The sequence below is a fragment of the Choloepus didactylus genome, chromosome 11, assembly GCF_015220235.1.
Source record: "Choloepus didactylus isolate mChoDid1 chromosome 11, mChoDid1.pri, whole genome shotgun sequence".
In the NCBI taxonomy this organism is placed as follows: domain Eukaryota; kingdom Metazoa; phylum Chordata; class Mammalia; order Pilosa; family Megalonychidae; genus Choloepus; species Choloepus didactylus.
This window is the reverse complement of record NC_051317.1, coordinates 37520615-37543028: the sequence shown is the minus strand read 5'-3', so window position 1 is coordinate 37543028 and position 22414 is coordinate 37520615. Positions and strand designations below refer to the sequence as shown.

The 22414-nt window shown below is 35.9% G+C and overlaps 1 non-coding gene across 1 annotated transcript; it reads left to right on the top strand.

Annotated features, from left to right (window-relative positions):
- Positions 1–14574: 14574 nt before the first annotated feature.
- On the top strand, positions 14575–14681 carry LOC119506612. The gene has a single exon (XR_005211025.1). It is a non-coding gene; the product is annotated as a U6 spliceosomal RNA (small nuclear RNA).
- Positions 14682–22414: the final 7733 nt, after the last annotated feature.

Below are 22414 nucleotides of genomic sequence, written 5' to 3'. Positions count from 1 at the left end.
ATTAGGACATATTAAGACTTAGTCCCTCAATTCCATGCCTTGGATTTTAGTGGATCAACTGTGAGACTGGCACTGAAATTAGAACCATAATAATTAACTACTTTCTGAGCACCTTTTCTGTTCAAGTTGCCCCTTAGACATTTACAGACATAGTTATTGTTATTGCTTGTAATAGACTTGATAAAATAAGAAATTGAATATATACATATCATCAAGACAATTAATTGAATTTATACATATGTTCTAGAATATTACTTTTTTTTTTTTTAAATGAGGAATTAAATCTTGTACTTTCTTTGGTTTAATTCAACACCAAATTCAGCACAGTGCTGGATCTCCACTAGGTATTTTCTAATGTTTATTGGCTTGATTTGGGATTTTGTTTTGCATTGGTTCACATAAATCAAATTTGAAAACAAATTTTGGATTGCTTCTTCATGGCCATGAGACTGGAATATATTTTTTTTTCTGGCCGTAGGTTGAGTTTGCATTTTACACAACATCATTTAGAAATTTAGAGAAATAAAAAAGCATTTTGGTTTATCCAAGATGACAGAAAATCATCTATAGATTATGATTTTTAAAAAATGTGAATATGAAAGGAATTTCAAAATTCATGACAGAGATAAATTATTTAGTACAAAAAAAAAATATGAACATCAAATGGCCTTAATTTTTATTTTCCAAAAAAAAATTTTCATTTTTTTAGCCTGTATTTTATTGAGTATATGTAAAAACTTTTTAAGAATAAAATAAATACAAATAGTTAGGAAAGTAGTTCTTAAAAGCATATTTTGTTCCATCAAAGATAACCATTGGATTTAAAATTTCTAATTTTAATAAACATAACTCCTTACCTTAGAAACGCAAATGTGAAACACATGGGGATGTGATGCATGAATTTGAAAAAAAAAAAAAAAATTTGATAATGCAAAAAATTACTAGAAAATATTCCATTTTCATAAGTAATTTATAATACAGTTTAGCATGTTCAATAAAGATCTTTGAATGATGAAAAGTACTTTAAAATTTTTTATAAGAAAAACAGTTCTTCCAACACATAAAAAGAAGATATTATTACAGTTATCCTTGCTATTTCTTCAACACAAATTTGCTATGATTATTCTCACCAAGTGGGAGCAAGTTAAGAGTCTATTCTTTAGGTATAAGAAAGTTCTTACATGAACTAAAATAAAAGTACATCACTATTACAAGGAGTTAATAATAGGGTGGTATACGGGAAAAAATATAATTAATGAAAACTAAGGTCTATAGTTAAAAATAACATTGTAATATTCTTTCATTAACTGTAACAAAGGCACTATACTTTATATACTCAAGTTTATACAAAGTAAACTTGATTTACTAACATATTTCAAATAATCATGTGTATTTGTAATAATAATTTTCAAAGAGAAAATGATAGTGTTGACTGTAAATAATTATGTATTTTATGAAAATAACTATTTATTATAATGTATAATGTTATAAAAGAGTCACAATTAAAGCCTTAATGAGCCATCTCAAGTGCTAGATTTTCACTTTCTGGCAAAGAAAGAGTTTTCAGTCTGTCAAATGCAAACCTAGAAAAATAAAACTATTCTCTGTGGTAAATATTTGTAATTTTGCTATTTAAAAAAAAAATACTCTCCAGTTAAGATAAAAAATGTAAAATAATTCTCCATTTGTTTGTCTTCATTGTAATTCCTGCCCTTGTAATGATGACAGCAAAGAGATCAAATATCAACACATTTAACAAGATATTTATAAAAATTGCACACATTTTCATAAAAAAATAAATAGATGCCAGCATTTCTGCCAAAGCCACTATTCCACTTAATTGAAATCTCTGAAGCACAACAAAGAAAAGAATTGAAATCCTCCCTTTCATTAAGAAACCTGAAGGTAACCTTGGAGGAGGGTACTGACAAGGTATTTTTCATACATAAAATTTTGACTTGCTGTATATAAACAGCTTTGGAATGTGAAAACTGAATTTGGTATAATGAAAAATCACTGCCTCACTAAGTGAAAAAAAAAAGCTATTTTTGAAAGATCCATATATTTTGCATAAGGAATTCCAAATTCAGAAGAACCCTGAAACTCCAAAAATATGTCCATATGTAGTAAATGAACTTAAAAATACAAACAATTTTTTAAAAAGTTTTAGGGAAATCCAAAGCCCCTAAAGTAAAATTAAATTATAGAGAATTTATTAAATTATCTAAAAATCCTTTAATCTTTCTCTTTATTATTGTTACAAAACTTATGCTATATCCTCCATATTATGTTATTGGATGTGCAAATTTTCCCTCTCTCAAAGGCATTACAAATTACATTTATGTTGAAAGAGTACAAAATGCATAGGGCAAAATTTCAGTCATGTTGCCAGCATTTCACATTTCAGTAACACTCAAACTTTTCTCAGTTGTGTCCTGGTCCCCATCAATCTCTTTTGATGCACCAAGCTAATCTGTCAAAGAAGGTTTGAATGCATATTAGTAAACTGATTACTAATACTTGTAATACAATCATTAAGCTCTATCTACCAAAATTATATGCAGAGGTTTATTGCTGTTGAACTTGTCTTTGCCCAATAAACACTTTCTTGAATCTCAAGGAATGGTTATTGAATGCTTAGCATCTAGCAATAACCATTTAGAACTGGTCATTTGTCCATTCCTCACAGGCCCACACAGAGGCCTACAATCTGTAGAAAATTGAGGGCTGCTATTTGCTAAATTTGAAGGAAAATCAAGCACAATTTTTCCTAATTGATTATTTATCCCCGAGTTATTTTGAAATATTCACTGTGAATTGCTCAATTTTTCACAGTAATTATTTATATAATCTGTCTGCTAAAATTTTAATTAAAAAACCAAGATAATTTACAATGTGATTACTGATAAATTGGTTAAAATATTGGGCACCTCAAAGCCCTTTAAGAAAAGAATCCCTCTTTACAGCTTGGTTTCTTTTTAAAATATTTAGGTTTTGAGCTATTAAGTCAATTAAAAATGATGAATATTCCTTTCTGCAACATGAACTTTTACGTATTTGGTGTATACATATTGGCATATATTTGTAACAGAAAAAAGTATGTGTTTCATTGATTGTCTTAAATGACTAATATAAAAAGTAACATCTAACACCCAGGGGTTGCTTTTTTACCATCCATTGCAACAACAGCAAGTGAGGAGGGTCAGAGCAAAGTGTGCTGGCTTGAATCTGTTATATACCCTATTAAAAAAAAAAAAAAACTAAACTAGATTCTTGTAATCCACTGTTGTGGGACAGACCAATTGTGGATGGGATCTTTTGATTAGGTTGTTTCCATGGGGATGTGACTCCACCCATTCAAGGTGGGTCTTCATCATCTTGCCTGGCATCCTTTATGAGAGAATAAAAGGCAGAGACATTTTGAAGACAGCTCAGAGCTGACAAAGACAAAGACATTTGGAGATGCAGTCGGAAATACCCCCGGAGATGCTAAGCAAGGACTCAAAGAAATAGCCAGAACCTGAAGAAAGCCAGGGAAGCCAACCCAGGAGCAAAGGACCAGCAGACTAAATGCTCCATTCAGCACTTGGAAATAAATGCTCCATCTGTTGGGGAATTTGCATACATGATTAATAAACTGGTATATGTTAAGTAACCAAGTTAACAGGGTTTATTTATTATGCAAACCCATCATACTCTGACCTATCAAATTCAACATTTCTAAAAATGTGTTTTTTAAGGCATAGCTGTTCAATTCTCATAGGTGTTCTAGGGGAACTAGTTTGGGAAATTTAGTCATAATTTTGTCTTTGGGGAAGAGTTTATTAGACATGGAAGAGCTTGTTCTTAGATCCTACTAAGAGGAAGATATGAATATTTTGCTATGTTTATTTTTTCCTAAGGCTTTGAACACCTGGAGATATTACTAAACATGAAATTCTACATGAAGAAAATGATAGCTAATGATTTCCAAGGTTGAAAGGAAATCCTGGCCAAACTTAATTTGAATATCTAATACTCAATGTGAGTTTTCATTTGTAATTCATTTGCTGTGAGAAGTTTGATGCCCAGGGATGGATGTGTACTTTCTTTGAGGAAGAGGGGATCCCTTGAATAAGAGAGCAGATCCCTGTGCCTCAGGTTTCCAGCAGCATTGGGGACCTCTGCTCCATGCCTTAACCAGCCTTCCTACTGGGTGAGCTGAAAGTAATAGGTGAGGAGGGTACTTCCTCTCCAGTAAGTGGATTCTTATTAAGGACAGGTATTAAATAGCATTAAACAAAGCTCTGCTTTCATAGTAATACCAGAGAGTGTGTTCAAGCTTGTGCATTTTTTTACTCTTCTTTCCAATTACAGGATTGTTTCCTGCTACGGCTGAACTTACCTTGGTGTTCACTTTTTAAAGGTGCATTCTCCAGGTGCTTTACCTCCGTGGCTATCCCTTCACTCAAGTGAGTGGTTATTTCCTGCCTGCTCATCTCTTGAGAAAGACTGAACTCACCAGAAATGATTGAATCTGTTCTTCTGTACCAGGCGCTCCAACAAATGCAGTATTGAATTCTGGCAATTTAGCAGTGCTGGTGCTACCCTGTCTGACTCTGAAATCAAAGTATCATAGTTTTGAGCTTTTAAATCGAATTGCATTTCAGATGTTGACACACAGTAGTAATTCTCTATTTTTCTGTTGAATAAATTTGTAAGATATCCATGTGGTAGAGTCTTGTGAATAAAAAGGATGTGCAAGCATTAAAATAACAGATACATGTGTTCTAATGAAAATTCTGGAGCTAAAAGAGTCGTGGGCATTATATAATATCAATTATGTCCCCATCAGTGCAATTTTTGACACTTTGGGAGTTCTCTTTTCAGCATGGATAAAATCCAGATATTTTTCTCATGGCAACATTATTCGTAATACTAAAAATCAGAAATAAACTAAGCATATATCAATAGAAATATGGATATATAAATTGTGTATCCACATAACTGAATTAATCTACAATCAAATACCATACAAATAAATGCATAAATACAGCAAATATAATGTTCAGCAAAATTGAAAGTGAAGGCTGCATTATACTATTTGTATTTACATGATTTCATTTATATCAAGTTGAAAAGGACACAAATCAATTAACATGTATTGTTTGTGTGTATATTCTCATGTAGAACAAAGAAGTATGAACGCATGAAATGATAAACATTTAGTCCAGGAAGCTGAAATGTAGTGAGGAATGAAAATTAGAACTACACAAAGAGCTTTGTTGGCATTTTTTCTTTTTTTTTTTTAACCTTTTATTTGAGATAATAAAAATTCACATGTACTTATACGAAATAATATAAAGCTCCCATATAATCTTCACCCAGTTTCCCCCAGTGATAACATCCTAAATAACTATAGCCCAATATTAGGAAATTGGCATTGATACAATCCATCAACCTTATTTAGATTGCGTATGTGCTCCTGAGTATATGCCTGTGTGTGTGTGTGTTTAGTTCTATTCCTTTTTTAACAGAGGTGTAGAGGCCTCTGACCCCACAACAGGCAACATACAGAAAAGTTCCAAAACCACAAGGATCTCTTCTGTTGCCCTTTTATGACTGTGTCTGCTTCCCTCCCTCCCTCCACCCCATCCTTAACTACTGGAGCCCACTAACCTGTTACCCATTTCTCGAATTGTGTCATTTCAAGAAAGTTGCATAAATGGATTCATACAGGATATAACATTTTGGAATTGGCTTTTTTCCCTCAGCAGAATTCCCTGGAGATTCATTCAAGTTGTCCTATGTATTAATTCATTTTTGCTGCTGAGTAGTATTTTATGTACCACAGTTTGTTTAATCATTTATTCATTGTAGGACAACTGGGTTCACTCTGGCTTTGGATTATAATGAAAAAAAAGTGTCTTAAGCATTTCATATACAGATATTGCAGAACATAAATTTCTACTTCTCTGAACTAAATGCCAAGGGTGCAATTACTGGTTCATATGGTAGCTGTATATTCAATTGTGTGTGTGTGTGTGTGTGTGTGTGTGTGTGTGTGTTTTAAGAAACTGCCAAACTGCTTTCTAGTGTGGCTGTACCATTTGCATTCCCACCAGAGATCTATGAATGATTCTCTTTGTTTGCCACGTCTGCTATAACAATGTACCACAGATTGGTTGGCTCGAGCAGCAGGATTTTATTATCCCACAGTTTTTGAGGCTAGAAGTCCAAAATCAAGGGGTGTGCAAGATCACACTTTCTCTGAAGTCTGTAGCATTCTGGTGGTAGTTTGCCTGAAATTTGTAACTCAGTCTCTGCCTGTTGAATCATGGTGGTCTGTTCCTTCTGTCTCCTACTGACTGTCCAAATTCCCTTTGTTTGTAAGAACTCCAGTCTTACTGAACTAAGGTCCACCCTGAATTGGTTTGGCCTCTCTTTAACTAATCACATCTTCTAAGACCCTATTTACAAATGGGTTCATGTCAGAGGACCAGAGTGAGGACTTCAGAAAGGCTTTGTGGGAGACATGATTCAATCCCCAACAGTGATCCAGTTTCTCCAAAGCCTCACGTGCATTTGTTGTGTTCACCATTTTATTACAAGGGTGAAATGATATCTCATCATGGGTTTAATTAATGGATAGTGTTGATGAACACCTTTTCACGGGCTTATTTGCATCTTTCTGTTCTCTTTGTTGAAATGCCTTTTTACGGTTTTTACTCATTTTCTGACTGGGTTGTTTCTTTTTGCTGTTGGGTTTTGAAACCTTATATATTTAGATACTAGACTTTTATAAAATAAGTGGTTTAAAAATATTCTTTGGTAGTCTATAGCTTGTGGTTTCACCTTCCTGATGGTCTTCATAAAACAATACTTTTAATTTTGATGAATTCCAGTTTCTCTGTTTTTCCTTTCATGGAATGTGCTTTTTTGTCAAGTCTAAGAAATCTTTGCCTAGACCTAGATCCCAAAGACATCTATGTTTTGATCTAAAAGTTGTATAATTTTACATTTTATGCTTATACCCCAAATCTAATTCGAGTTCATTTTTTTGTAGGGTGTGAGTCTTCCAATCCATAAGCTTGGTATGGATTCTGTTTCTTCAGGTCTTCTTAGATTTATTGTGCTAGTGTATTATACACTTTCTATGAATTAGTGTATCCTGTAAAGCATTGTTATACTTAGGCATTTAATTTTCTTTGAAGCAGCTATAAATAGCATTTTTAATAAATTAAATTTCCAAGAAGTTATTGTTAGCATATAGAAATGTAATAAATTTTTGCATGGTGAGCTTTTATTTATATTAGTCCTAAGAGGTAGATTCTTTGGGATTTTCTATGTAGACAATCATGTCATCATCAGGGAGAGACAATTTTATTATTTCCTTCCCGGTCTGTGTATCTTTACTTTCCTTTTCCATCTTATCCTACTAGTGAAGACTTTCAGCATGATGTTGAATTGGAATGGTGAGAGAAGGTATCTTTGTGGGAGGATGGAGGGTAGCATATAATGGGTTGACAAGTTAACCCTGCGTATACTTTATGTGATAATTGCCATGGATAAAAATAAAGCAGGTTAATATGCATAGAACCGTTCAGAGTTTGGGATGGGTATTTTAAAAAGGCTTGTTTGGAAAGGCTCTATGTTGTGGTGACGTTGGGGCTGAGACCTGAATGTAGTGAGGGGCTGTGTAGTGGTCAGAGCTGGGCTCCTCACAGGAGGAACAGAGGGCAAAAACCCTAACACGGGATCATGCCCAGAAGGTTCAACAGGCAGCATGAGGCCAATGGGGCTGAGGTGGTGTAGGATGGTGAAGGGGTAGGAGATGAGGACAGAGTTGAGAGCCTGGTAAGCAGAAAGTGTTTTCTGTTTTGCTTGGCTTGAGATAGGAAGTTACAGAGTATTTTGTGCAGAGGAAACTGAAATTGAAGTCAATTACATGTTGTTAAATGAATATTATGTGGTTTCATTTATGCAAAGAGAACAGACATACATTATCTGCATGTAGACATCTGCATGAAATATCTCCAAAAAATACAATAAGTAATTTTGATGGCATTTAACTCTGGGGGTTGAAATTAGAGCCTTATTTAGGATGGAGTATCACACGGTATTATGTGACTCTTGGAATTCTAAGTCTTTGTCATCTTCTAAATGAATTAAAAAATAAATAGAATCAGAAAGTATTTATATAATGACTTCTTTGTAGTTGGCACTGCAGATGCAGTGATGAAATGACAGACACAGCCGTTGTTTTCATGAAGTTAAGACATCTTTGGGAAAGGCAGGCAAACCCAGAACTAGGAAACTGAAGGGCACAGCAGGAAAAAGCAGTGATTTCAGGACTCGTGTTGGGATTTGAAGGGCCTTGTAGTTTGGGTAGCAGAAGAAAGAATTTAGGAAGGATCTATTCCCACAGAGATTGAAACCTAGCTAAGTTTTGTGGACAACAGATAGGATAATCCAGAGAGGAGTTTGTGAAACCACAGTGATATTTTAACTCAATATGAAAACTGGACCAGATTACAGGATGAGGGTGTGAAAGTTTGCATGCAAGAATTTAAAATGGATTAGTGATATTAATAAAGCTAAATTATATGGCAAGATGCAAGCAGCTTTTGCTCAGAGGAGATATTTATACACTATTGAATATTTTACTCCTCAATATTTTCCATCCAAATATTTAAGAAAATGTTGATACACCTTTGTGAATTATTTTCATTTCCGTTCAGCAATCTTGTCCCTCAGTTACATGGTCTTTTGCATTTTCTAGATGGATGATGTCATTGTCCTATCATGATAGCTAGAATTTAAAACAAGGAATGGTTTTTAATGTAATACATTTTAATAGCAGCACAGTTTTCCTTCTAAAATTGAAAACTTTGTGGTCTCAGAACATTAGAAATAGTTGGAGTGAACTATTTATTCTGCTTACTCATGTTAATTGTCCAAGGTAGGATAGGATTTTCCTCCTGTAAGAAGAGAAATATGACTTTGAAATTTGTTTAAACTATTGCTAAAAATCTTCATGTGATATTAAAAGGAAAAACTAAACCAGACATCATTTTTTGATGGAATTTTAAGAATCACTGAAAATATGCCATTTTCATTACAGTCTTTCTCTCTCCCCTTTCTGTTGATCTCAGTCTTTTGTTCTCTCACTATCACTATCTCAGTTTCTCTCCATCTCTGTCACTCAATACATCCCTAGAATTGAAAATCTCAAATGAGAAACGTTATCTAAAAAGCAGCTATCTTAAAAATCTACATATCTAATCTAATCAAAACACTTCTGGAATTCCCATTTCAAAAACACTATGCTATTGTTTAAGTTACTTAGCAACATTTACCTTCCCAGGGAAAAAATATACTTACATTCCAAACCAAATTTGTTTGTTTAACATGATCACTGGTATGATTTATTAGACTTAATTCCAAATAAGGTTTGTTATTTCACATCAAATAATGAAAAACACATGCCTCCACTAAGGATGTTAAAATACAGATAATATAATAATAATAAATAATATTTTAAAATAATTGCAATTTCATGAAAAATAAAAAAAAAGGCAAAAGGAAAGAAAATGAAGACCTCACTAAACATGTGCCAAAAGAAGCAATAGTTTATTTTTCTCACATAACAAGTCTGAAGGTGAATTCTTGTTGAGCTGTTTCAGCTGCTCACTGTGCCAGGGCTGGCCACGTTGTGATTCTTGTGTCATTTCCTTCATGCCTATTTGATAATCACCACATCTTTAATAATTATATTCTTGTTTAATACGTTTAATATAAGATAGTTGAGAGCAGATGTTGAGATACCTCTCAGCAGAGCTCACAGAAATCTTCAAAGGGCAATGCCGTCATATTTTAGGGGTGACGTGAAAAGTTCATGCTACTTGGCAAATTTCTCTTATAGCAAATATCTTGAGGATATAATTAGAGATATGTACAAGGATGAATGCATAAGAATGTGCACCTCAATTGTTTGTGCAATGGAAATACTAGACTCAGCCTATGTATCTAATATGTACAGCCTTACATGGGATTATTATTTAGTCATTGTGCCTGTTTGGATGTATTTTGTCCCCCAAAATGCCATTATCTTTAATGCAATCTTGTGGGGTCAGATGTATCAGTATTGATTAGGTTTGGAATCCTTTAATTGAGTGTTTCCATGGAGATGTGACTCAATCAACTGTGAGTGAAACATTTGATTGGATTATTTCCTTGGAGATATGGAACCTGCCCATAAAGGCTGGGTCTTGATTTAATTGCTGGAGCCCTATAAAAAGCTCACAAACTGAAGGACCTCAGAGCAACTGAGAGTGACATTTTGGAGAGCAGCTGCAGCTAAGAGAGGACAAAATGCCCCTAGAGCAACATTTTGGAGAACGCCATTTTGAAACACAACCTAGGAGCAAGCAGACACCAACCACATGCCTTCTGAACTAACGGGTTTTCCAGACACCAATGGCCATCCTTTAGTGAAGGTACCCTGTTGTTTATGAAGGTACTTTGGACACCTTATGGCCTTAAGACTGCAACTTTGTAACCAAATAAACCTCCTTTATAAAAGCCAATCCATTTCTGGTGTTTTGCGTAATGACAGCATTAGCAAACTAGAGCAGTCATTGAAAAAGATACTGAAGATTTTACTATGAGCATGATATATAGATAAACACATTATGATCCAAATTTATATAATGCATATATAAATATATGAATATGCCATATTTATAAATGTAATAGGTAGAGAATATGTGAACTTGTTGATAGTCATTATCTCCATCTCTCAAAATACATGTTATATGGGTAGTTTCAAATTGCTTGTTATGTTATTCTGGGTGTTCTAAATGTTCTTAAAATATGATCTATTTTTATCATCTGAAAATATTGTATAAAATAAGAAAAGTAAAAGAAATTTTACTGCTGACTCCCAAAACAATTGCAAGCATAATTGCAGAAATGGTTAAAGCAATGCAGCATATTGGAATAGAGCCTATAAAAGTCTCTATTTTATTCAACAGCACTCCTTTGAATGCAACTTTTGTTATATCAATTTTAAAACCAGTCACCATTATTTTATAGCCACACCATTTTGCGAAATTGAACTGTAACATTCATATTTTCTTTGCATGCATATTGGAATTAATTTAAAACCTCAAATGTTTCCATCACTCAACCAAATAAAGTGGTTTTATAGAATGCCAATATGAATGATGTATTTTATACTGTCATTAGTTCAATAGATATTGGTCTCTTAGCCAATTTTTAAAAATCCCTAAATGTGGAGCACTCCTATTTTCCATCCTAATGTTAAGAGTGGGACTTGGTGGTTTGGAGGACTACAGTAGAGGCATAGAAAAATGTTTTCTACATTTAATGAATATAAGTGGAAAAATTAACAAGAATATTGTGATTGAAAATTAGTATGCATCCAAGCACCAAATTTTAGAATTACAATTCCCATAAAAATGTCTCTAATATCATGAATAAATACAGTTATTTCTTATAGAATTGGTTTCCTAAATTATATACATTTGCTGTGCTTGCAGTGTTGTCAAGTTTACGATCATACTGGGAGCAGTATTTTTCAATGTCCTCACTTTAGCATGTCTGCATTATTAAACAGTATTGCAAGGTTTTAAAGATGCAATTACCAAAACTCAGAAATCATTCTTTTTTTGCCCATATTTATAAGAGTATAAACTGATGTATACTAAGTGTTCAGAAATTATTAGACATGGATGATATGATCCTGGTAAAATAATACCAACCACAATGCAAAGTTTAAATCACTGCAAATCATTAACATGGTCTTATTGCAAGCCACAAAACCCCAATTCCTATCCTACTCTCTCCGAGATGGCTTCTGAGGAGTCAATAAATGACTTACATTTTTCTAAGTTTGTACCCATGAGAACAAATATTATTAAAAGAGAAAAATTATAAAGCTGGTGTGAGTTACATGTCTCCATATAGAACCTAATGGAGATTTGAGGGTTTTTAAAAAAAAAATTATTTGTACAGTGGATTAATTTCAAAAAAATGTTCATATGCATGCAAATTTAGGACATGAGTATAATAATTGGCATCACCTGAGTTTTAAGACCCTTCTCATTATGTTGCTGTTATTCCCTGGATTACATTGCCAATTATACAGTTTTCCAAGACAAAGCAGAATGTTGACCTCATTCCCTCCTTCCCTCTTATACACCAACCAGTGATATATACACATACACATGCACACACATCACCCACTTCATCAACAAGCATCAAGTATGTCACAGAAATATAATGATTAAAGATGTGGCAATTGTCAAATGGCCATGAAGCAAATGCCAGAAGAACCACAATGTGGCCAGCCCTGGCACAGTGATAAGCTGGTTTTTCAAGGTCTGTTGGCCTATGGGTTGGAACCACACATGCCCATAGGAGAGGGGCAAAGAAGGGAAGACCTGATTCAAGGCCAAGGAATTCCTGGGGTAAGAGATTATTAGAAGTTCCTTAATGGGTTTCATTAAACTGTGTCCTATACAGTTTGTGATTTAAATACCCTCTTCCATCTCCCTTAAGAGATGGTTGCAGGGAGAGTCACTTTGCAAAGTCTGAATCTCCTTGTTCCATTGACAGCAGAATGATATAGATGGTATAGCCCATGGATTCTCAAATGTTTCCAGTTATCTCCATCACCTGGAGGGCCTATTGATGCAGATTGCTGGGCTCTACCACCAGAGTTCGATATATTAGGTCTGGGGTGGGGTCTGAGAATTTGCATTTCTAACAGACTACTGGTGGTGCTAATGCCCTGGTGGAAAGTCACACTTAGAGAAACCCTGAATCAACCTAGTTTAACTTTATTCCATTAAAGGGCTCGCCTTGTTTTGGTTCCATGCACAAGCTCCTACATAGAACTCCACGGCACAGTTTTTTAGCTAAGCAAAAGGAAATTCAGGGAGAAATTCATTTTAGTTATTGCTTCAGACTACAGATAATCTCAAGTGTAACATACTCATAAACGTAGTTCTACCTAAGAGAGAAACGGAGTGGAATTTAATAAAGGGTGAAGGGAAAAAAAAAAAACATGGAAACTAGGTTTTGAAAGAAAAAACACAAACCAATTAATCTGACTTTGAAGAATTCTGTATTTCCTGTGAAGAAGACCAGTTAAGTCATACAAAACTCTGTTCACCTTCTTAAAGTTAAATGTGCTATATAGTCATTTTCAACTGAATTGATTATCACTTCAAATGAGGTATTCTGAATGAGAGAAAGAAGATTATCACCTGGCTCTTCATTTATAAAAGTGACTGTGCATTCTAAATTTCTAAACAGAAGTTGGGCTATCAACTGCTTCAACTGTCCATCATAAGAGTCCTCTCACTGTACAATTATAAGAGTCTTCATTACACTATCACATGAGCCTAAAAGCTCTTTCCAAAGTAATTAGATACAAATAGATTATAAATTCTACTAAGTGCTTTGAGCTGCAGTTTCTTGTCTTAGTCAAATTATTTTATCAACAATGTGCCCTTCATTATCAACACCTAATATATTCCTAAATGGCCCAACAAAAGGCATAGCAGCATAAGTTGATATACCAGGATTCAATGGAAAGGTACTGATAACATGCAACATATAAAAAACACATTAAATGTTTTCCAAAATTACGTATTTAGTCCTGTCATTGAAAATATGATACCCATACTGATAAGTACATTAAACAAATATGCTACTGCTGTACAAACATATATGTATCTGCAGCCTTGCAATTGATCACATTTTCACTACTGTATCTATAGCAGTGGTTCTCAACTGGGGGTGATTTTGCTCCCCCAAAATAACATTTGGCACTATCTGGAGAAATTTTTGTTTGCCACAACTGATGGGGAGGTATCTGAATGGCATCTTAGTCAGTAGAGGCCAAGTATATTGCTAAACACCCTACAATACACAGGACAGCTCCCAAAATCAAGAATTATTCAGTCTAAAATGTTGAGAAACCCTGAGGTAAAAAAAATCACAGAGTTGCAGGTAATGTGAAGCTAGAGACCTCCATATTTTCTTTCACTACCATAATGCTGTGCTGGTTTCAATCTCTTATGTACCCCCATAAAAGACTATATTCTTTTAATCCAGTCTTGTAGGAGAAGATCTATTGTGGGTAGGACCTTTTGATTAGATTGTTTTCATGGAGATGTGACCCTACCCATTCAAGGTGGGTTAATCCTTTGTGGGAGTCCTTTAAGACAGCTCAAAGAGAGACAGCACTCAGAGAAGCTAAAAGAGACATTTTGGAGAGAAGTTAATATATGTAATCCTGTGTTTGCTCCTGGGAGAAGCTAAGACAGAAGTGAAGACAAAAGCCCAGAGATATTCTGGAGAAAGTCATTTTGAAACTAGAACTCAGGAGAAGGACAAGCAGATGTCACCATGTGCCTTCCCATGTGACAGAGAGGAACTCTGGATGCCATCAGCCTTTCCTCGGAGAAGGTATCTTCCTCTTGATGCCTTTATTTGGACATTTTCATGGCTGTAGAACTGTAAATTTGCAACCTAATAAAGCCCCATTGTAAAAGCCAACCTGTGCTTGCTTTGGTGACACATATACTAAAATTGGAATGATACAGAGAAGGTTAGCACAGCCCCTGTGCAAGGATGACACGCAAATATGTGAAGCATTGAAATGGGGACAAAACCTAAATGAAAAATAGGGTGGGATGGGGAGGTGATTTGGGTGTTCTTTTTTTATTTTTATTTTTTATTCTGATTCTGATTCTTTCTAGTGTAAGGAATGTGTTCAAAAATAGATTGCGGTGATGAATGCACAACTATAAGATGGTACTGTGAACAGTTGATTGCACACCATGGATGACTGTATGGTATGTGAATATATCTCAATAAAACTGAATTTTTTTAAAAAAGCCAACCCATTTCTGGTATATTGGATTTTGGTAGCTTTAGCAATGGGAATAAATGCCATTCAGAGACATTGTTGCTTATGAAATTGAAAAAGAAAAAGAAACTGTAGATAATGGCACTAACAATAAATACTTGGGTGAATAGTTACTATTTCAAAATATATGGGAAGATAAAGAGATGAAAGGATAATATTTTCCAAAATGGTCCCTGTTGCATCAAGCAAACCTCCCCAAAAGACCGAGAAAGTTGCATTTCAAAAGAAGTGGTTTGGCAACCAAAACACTTCAACCTTAGAGAAACAATTAAAGGTTAGGAATTATTTTCCTTTTTTCTGAGTCTTTGCTATAATGAACACTTTATTTTTTCAATTTGAATGGACAAGGGCTAAGCTAGATTTTGCTACTGTCATAAAAATGAATAAAGGAAAAACAATACCAAAGGCCAGTGAGATTACTTACCTAGATTTAACAACCTACATACTTTTCAAATACTCCTTTTTTTTTAACTTACAGTGAAGATTATGGATATTTTTCTCTCAGTGTATCCAATAATTTCTAAAACACTCTCATCTAGCTATTATAAAAATATTTAAAATAGTTTAGAGCAAACTGAAAAACAGTAATATAGCTGAGATTTTTCCCACAAAAATGACTTTCACATATTTTGAACCCATTTTTACAGTAGTGAAAGGTTAAAATATTCAACTTCTCTTTTGTGATGGGTGGAAAATTTTTATATAGCAGACACAGGAATGCAACTGTTTTTAAAATATGCTGGTTCTCTTTTTGCTTTCCATTTTTCCATTTTCATTTTCTTCCTCTGTGCCAGTTTGAATGTATTGTGTCCCCCAAATGCCATTATCTTTGTGGTCTTGTGTGGGGCAGACGTTTTGGTGATGGTTGGATTTGCTTGGAATGTGCCCTACCCAGCTGTGGGTAATGATTCCGATGGGATGTTCCCATGGAGGCGTGGCCCCACCCATTCGGGGTGGGCCTTGATCAGTGGAGCCGCATAAATGAGCTGACTCAGAGAGAGGGAACTTAGTGCAGCTGTGAGTGATGTTTTGAAGAGGAGCAAGCTTGCTAGAGAGGAACGTCCTGGGAGAAAGCCGGTTTGAGGCCGGAGCTTTGGAGCAGACACCAGCTGCCTCCCTAGCTAGCAGAGGTTTTCCAGACGCCATTGGCCATCCTCCGGTGAAGGTACCCGATTGCTGATGTGTTGCCTTGGACGCTTTGTGGCCTTAAGACTGTAACTGTGTAGTGAAATAAACCCCCGTTTTATAAAAGCCTATCCATCTCTGGTGTTTTGCATTCTGCAGCATTAGCAAACTAGGACATCCTCTAATCCTCTCAAAAATTTCCTCCCTTCCTTTCTTTCTTCTTTCATTTCTTCCTTTCCTCTTCCTCCCCTTTCTTTCCATTCTTTCCTTCCTTTCTTCCTTCCTTCCTTATTCCTTCCTCCTTTCCTTCCATCCTCTCTGCCTTCCCTCTCTGACTCTCCCTGTCTCTTCGACTCTTCCTTCCATTCTTTAAGAAATCTTTACCAAGCATTCCTAGTCATTCCCTACACATATATAGGGAAGCATTTTCCAGTCATTCCTAAAGAATGTGTGGTAGTGAGGATACGAGATTAAATGGATTCCCTTCATGAAATGAGTCCAATGCTGGATAGTTCATCGTGCTTCATCAGCTGTTGCCATGAGGCACCATTCAACTAAGTGTCTGTGTCTAGAATCTCCTTCAGATTGACTGCAGAAAGGAAAAACAAATAAATAATGCTTCTGGTGAGTGATGTACGGGGGGACACTTTCCAGGAAATGGGTTTACAGAGTGGTAGCTCTGAATATGAATCTGAAAATATGACCCAATTGTCCCCACCCTGGTTATCACCTTTACCTGCACTATGACCGTCCCATGTCACAATGGCCCGAGAAGTCAAGGCCGCATGGAGACTATGGAATGCCCCCAAATGCTTTTCAAAGCTGGCTCTTCTCATTGACCAACTAGACTATTTATTCCCTTAAGTCATTCATTCTAGAATAGCCCATCATCCTCCACAGAAAATAACCTCTGCTGATGTGACTCCAGTCTATCAGATGTGCGCCCCAGTGTGGGATGGAATTTGCCTCCATCTCACCCAATTCTATGAAGATTATTTACACAAATGGATACACAGGCTAAAATATCATCTAACTCCTCTCACGAGAAATAGCCAACTTGGATTGAACTCAGGTTTGCGCAGTATAGCTATTTCCAAGTTAGTTTCCTAAGCATATCAGGGAAGATAGCCTAGTTCACTAGGAACAGAAGTATGGAATTCAAAAGTTAAATATGAAACAGAATTGTAGTGCTGGAAACCTACGACAGTGTAGAAGGAGTTGCAGTTTACTTATCAAGTCTTGCTTTAATTTTCCCCTTCCCTCTGTTCCCATGAATCCCAAACTCCATCTTCTGAGATTTTATTCAAATTCTGCAAAGGTGATGTTCTATCTTATGGTATCAGGTCTAATAAATTTGGTTTTGCTTGGTCGAAGGTTTTCTTTTGTTAGTGGGGAAGAGGTAGAGGAGAGTATTCACTTTGAACAGGATAAGTACTTATTTGACCACATTGATTTTGGCAGGCCTAGAAGGTACCCCAGCAGATATTACCAAATATCATTTGGAAATATTGATCCTTCACAAAGATAATTTTAACTTTAGCAAAAATTCAGAAAATAATAGCTAATGATTACTGGGGACTTACTATCAGCCAAGCATTGTTCTTAGTGATCTCCATGCAATATTCAAAACACCCTTTGAAATAGGTATTCTTATCCCTGCTTTATAGATGAGGAAATTGAGGCACAGAGAAGTTAAAACCCTCCCCTTGATTAAAGAGACAGAAACCTTGAACAAAGCAAATTAAGAATTCTAACAACTCAACTATGCTGTCCCTTTGTGAATAATTTTTTTGACATTCATTAAAACAATCTATTTTCTCATACATAATATTTGCATTAGTCAGGGATCTCTAGGAAAACCAAACCAACAGGATATCTGCGGGACACTGTTATCGAGTTCTGACTTGGCGGGCCTGGGCCAGGGGAACTGATCAGCCCCTAGGAAAGGTAGTGGGGCACGGGTAGTTGCGCCCTCCACGGCCCCCCGGGCCTGAGAAAGTGGAGCTGAATGCAGGCCCCATTTCCTCACCCAAAATATACCAAATGTTAGGAGAGGCTTGCCGGAGGGAACCGCCTTTTCCCTACCCCCTTTTCTTGCCCGGACACTCCCCGTTGCCAGCGCAACTCCCATCACCACCGGTGCGCATACATTGTTGCCGGACACCGTTACGGGAGCAACTCTCGCCCCTTTTCAATCAACCTCCGCGCCCTCTCAGAACCAATCCAAGCCTTTAACCCCTACAGCTACCCCGCCCTCTAAACGGCCCAATATAAGCTTGTACTCTCCCCTAATAAACTCTCTCTTGGTTTTTCATCACCCAAAAAGAAACGTGTCCCGCCTGTTCCTTTCTCGCCGCCCTCCATACTTGCATGCCTCCCGCCGGGGACCTGGCCAAGTCCCCTGCCTCGCCCTCGCCTCCGGGAAAGAGCCCCCGCCGCCGGTACCCTCGGAGCAATCCTGGGAGCCTGGGATTTGGCAACCGGCCGCCACCCTCCCCCAGACGAATCAACTGCGACCGCAGATATCTATACCTATAAATATATATCTATATCATAATGTAAATAATATGGTTTTTTTTTTTGATAGAAATTGGCTCACATGACTGTGGGGATGGGCACATCCAAATTCCACAGGGCAGACCACAAGCTGGGAACTCCTATTAAGGTTTTCAATGAATTCTCCAGGAGAAGCTGGCTGGCTGATGGAGAGATGGAAATTCTTCCTTCTGAATGCTGAAATCATCACTTCTTTTAAGGCCTTCAGATTATTGGATGAGACATCTCATTGTTGAAGGCAATCTCCTCAGTTTATTGTAGATATAATCATTAATTGATGCAATCAACTTTACTGATGATTTAAATGAATGAAATATCCAGTGCTCGCTTGACCAAATGACTGGACATCATAACCTTGAAAAGTTGACAAGTGAACTAAACTATCACAATATTTATCTCAGTATTTGATTACTGGCACCAAAATATTGCAGTAGTAGTATGTTTATTTGTTATACTCAGAGACATTTAAAATTGATTTTAATAATTTATTTCTACAAATACAGTTTAAGTGCTGAAGATGTTGATATTCACATTTGCTCTGCTACAATTCAAAGATTCATTTAAGCATCTTTTTTTTTTTTCTTTGACTTCCAGTGGGTTCTTTTTTTTTTTTTATTAAATTCAGTTTTATTGAAATACATTCACACACCATACAATCATCCATGATATACAATCCACTGTCCACAGTATGATAACATAGTTATGCGTTCATCACCATAATCTATCTCTGAACATTTTCCTTACATCAGAAAGAACCAGAACAAGAATAAAAAATAAAAGTGAAAAAAAAACACCCAAATCATCCCCCCATCCCACCCCATTTGTCCTTTAGTTTTTATCCCCATTCCTCCACTCATCCATACACTAGATAAAGGGGGTGTGATCCACAAGGTCTTCACAATCACACTGTCACCCCTTGTAATCTACATTATTATGTAATTGTTTTCAGGAGTCCAGACTGCTGGGTTGGAGTTTGGTAGTTTCAGGTATTTACTTCTAGCTATTCCATTACATTAAAGCCTAAGAGGTGTTATCTATATAGTGCATAAGAATGTCCACCAGAGTGACCTCTCGACCCCATTTGGAATCTCTCAGCCACTGAAACTATTTCGTCTCATTATGCATCCCCCTTTTGGTCAAGAAGATACTCTCAGTCCGAAGATGCCAGGTCCACATTCATCCCCGGGAGTCATACTCTGCATTGCCAGGGAGATTTACATCCCTGGGAGTCGGGTCCCACGTAGGGGGAAGGGCAGCGAGTTCACCTGTCGAGATGGCTCAGTTAGAGAGAGAGGGCCACATCTGAGCAACAAAGAGGTACTCAGGGGGAGACTCCTAGGCACCATTACATACACCTTTAGACTCTCCTTTGTGGTAATGAGCTTCATAAGGGCAAGTCCCATGCTCGAGGACTCAGCACATCAAACCACCAGTCCCAATGTTTGTGATAACATCAACACCAGCCCAGGTGAGGATGTCCAACACATCTGCACCTTCCCCCAGATCCTTGGGTACAATTCAAAGATGCATTTAAGCATCTTTTTAAAAAACTTACATTTAATCTGTTTAGCTCCAAATGCAGAAAGGAAAAAAAAAAAGGTCAGTTTATGTCTATCATTGTGCAGCTTAAAACTGGCAGACGTGGAATGGACAGTTAGTAATTTTTTCACACTTAAACACATGCAGTTTCCAGCAATAGAAAGTATCTATTCCTTTAAACATTTTGGACAGTATATATTTCTACCAATGTCATCACTTTTTCAGGATTTGTGGATCAAAAAAAAAAAAAGCACATCAGTTAATAGGAGAAGAAAGCTAAAAAAAATGTAAAAAAAATCATTCTGGTCATTAAGTGGCTGACTTTTGTGAGATTTCTCTGTAAATCCCATCAACTGTTTCTCACAACTTGCTCTCTAACTTGCTTTCTATATTCAGGGGCTTTCACTGCCATGCTTTTAACATCTGATTATAATTCTGTTCACTCAAAAGTGTGGCCTGTGAATCAGCCGCAGGAATCTCACCTGGAGATCTTGCTAGAACTAAGGGAGATTGCTAGAATTGCTGAAACTGGAGGCCCACCCCAGACTGATTGAATGAGAAACAGGTCCCCAGCTACTCACACGCACGTTAAAGTTTTGAGAAGCACAGCCTTAGGCATAAATATAGGGGAAAATCTTGACCCTTGAAATATTTGAAGAGTCTGTATTTTTATCCATCACCTGGCATTAAGCAACAGTAATTTTATGCAGTAACATTACTTTAGAAAAAAGTCATTTAGGTAGCAATAATAGAGAGTAAGTTACTCTCTGTATTAAGAGCAGAATTTATTTTATTGATAAACTTATACAAAATAGCTCCACCCAATAATGTCCCCAGTTCTTGCATTTTATTAACCCACTGAACATAAACTTATTTTATCTCTTCCATTCATTATAGAAACATTGTTTTGTATCCCTATTAAGTTTGACATTTGAATTTAAAATGTCAATAAATTCAGAGAAAAGAACCTTTGAGCAATCAGAACATGTCCTTCATTTTATTTAAAAGTAATGAGAATATTGTCACTCTGAGCTTCTGTTAACGTTTTGTAAAACAACAAATAAGACACTTTAAGAGCAATTGTACACTGGAAAAGAAAAGTTTTACCTTATGGCAACCACATAATGCTCATAAAAACCAGTAGTGCAAATATTTTTGTAGTTCTGAGTAAACTAAGTGGCAGATGCTAAGCATATACAGATATAATCTTTGAAAAGCAAATGGATTAATGTAATCAAAATGCCTCAATATAGAATAATGATGAGGAACATACTAAGAGAAACATCTATCTTATAATATATAATACTGATATGATAGTCACTAAAATCTATTTTCCAACATCTTCGTGGAAATTGGTTTAGTGGCCTTTTCTTTTACCTGGCATAGACTTTTGCCATTCCTTTGTGTCAATACTGATCAAAATTAGCATTCTCATGTGTTTGCTTGCTTTCGGTGATTGCCTGATCCCTTTCACAATTTTAAAAGAGAATTAGACTAACGTAACTCCAAGCCAATATTTTTTCACTAACCTTCGTCAAACTCTTTCTAAATTCTAAATGTTTTTATAGTTTTATATTCAAATGGATTATTTCCCACCTTCTGATTTTAGTGAACATTGCAAACAACTTGGTGTTGAGACTACTTATAATTACAATGCTTAATAGTATTTTGCACTAATGTCCTTTCAACTGAAGAGTTTGAGATAATTTAACCATCAAGGAAACCTCAAGTCAGAGACCCCCTCACTAGGATCAAGGGAAAGCTGAAGAATTATATCCGCAAGCAATTGAAGGAAAATTTAAGTTAGGAAAAATAAATTCCTAACCTTTTGAGAGAGTTCACACCCACTACCTCTACTGTCTGATTACTGATGCCCAAATCCACAGGTAATCAGGCCCATCTGGTGTTTTGTCCAAGAATGACACACACTTGTGTTTAAGAAAGTCACATTGCTCTAACTGAAGATAGAGACACCAATTAAACATGGCCTGTTTACAGGATTAAGATACTGTTTGATTCACAATGCCATACTTCATTCTAAATATTTTAAGTTAAATATCATTTGATTCCAATGAAAGTCAAAAAAGGTTTCATATATGAAATGAAATAATGCAGGGTTTTTTGTTGTTGTTGATTTTAAGTTAAATCTGTTTGGCTCTGGTTATGCTAAACTTGGAGACAATACAAACTAAATATATATAAAATAAAATTCACCCTAACATCATACCAAGAAATAATCACTGAACATAT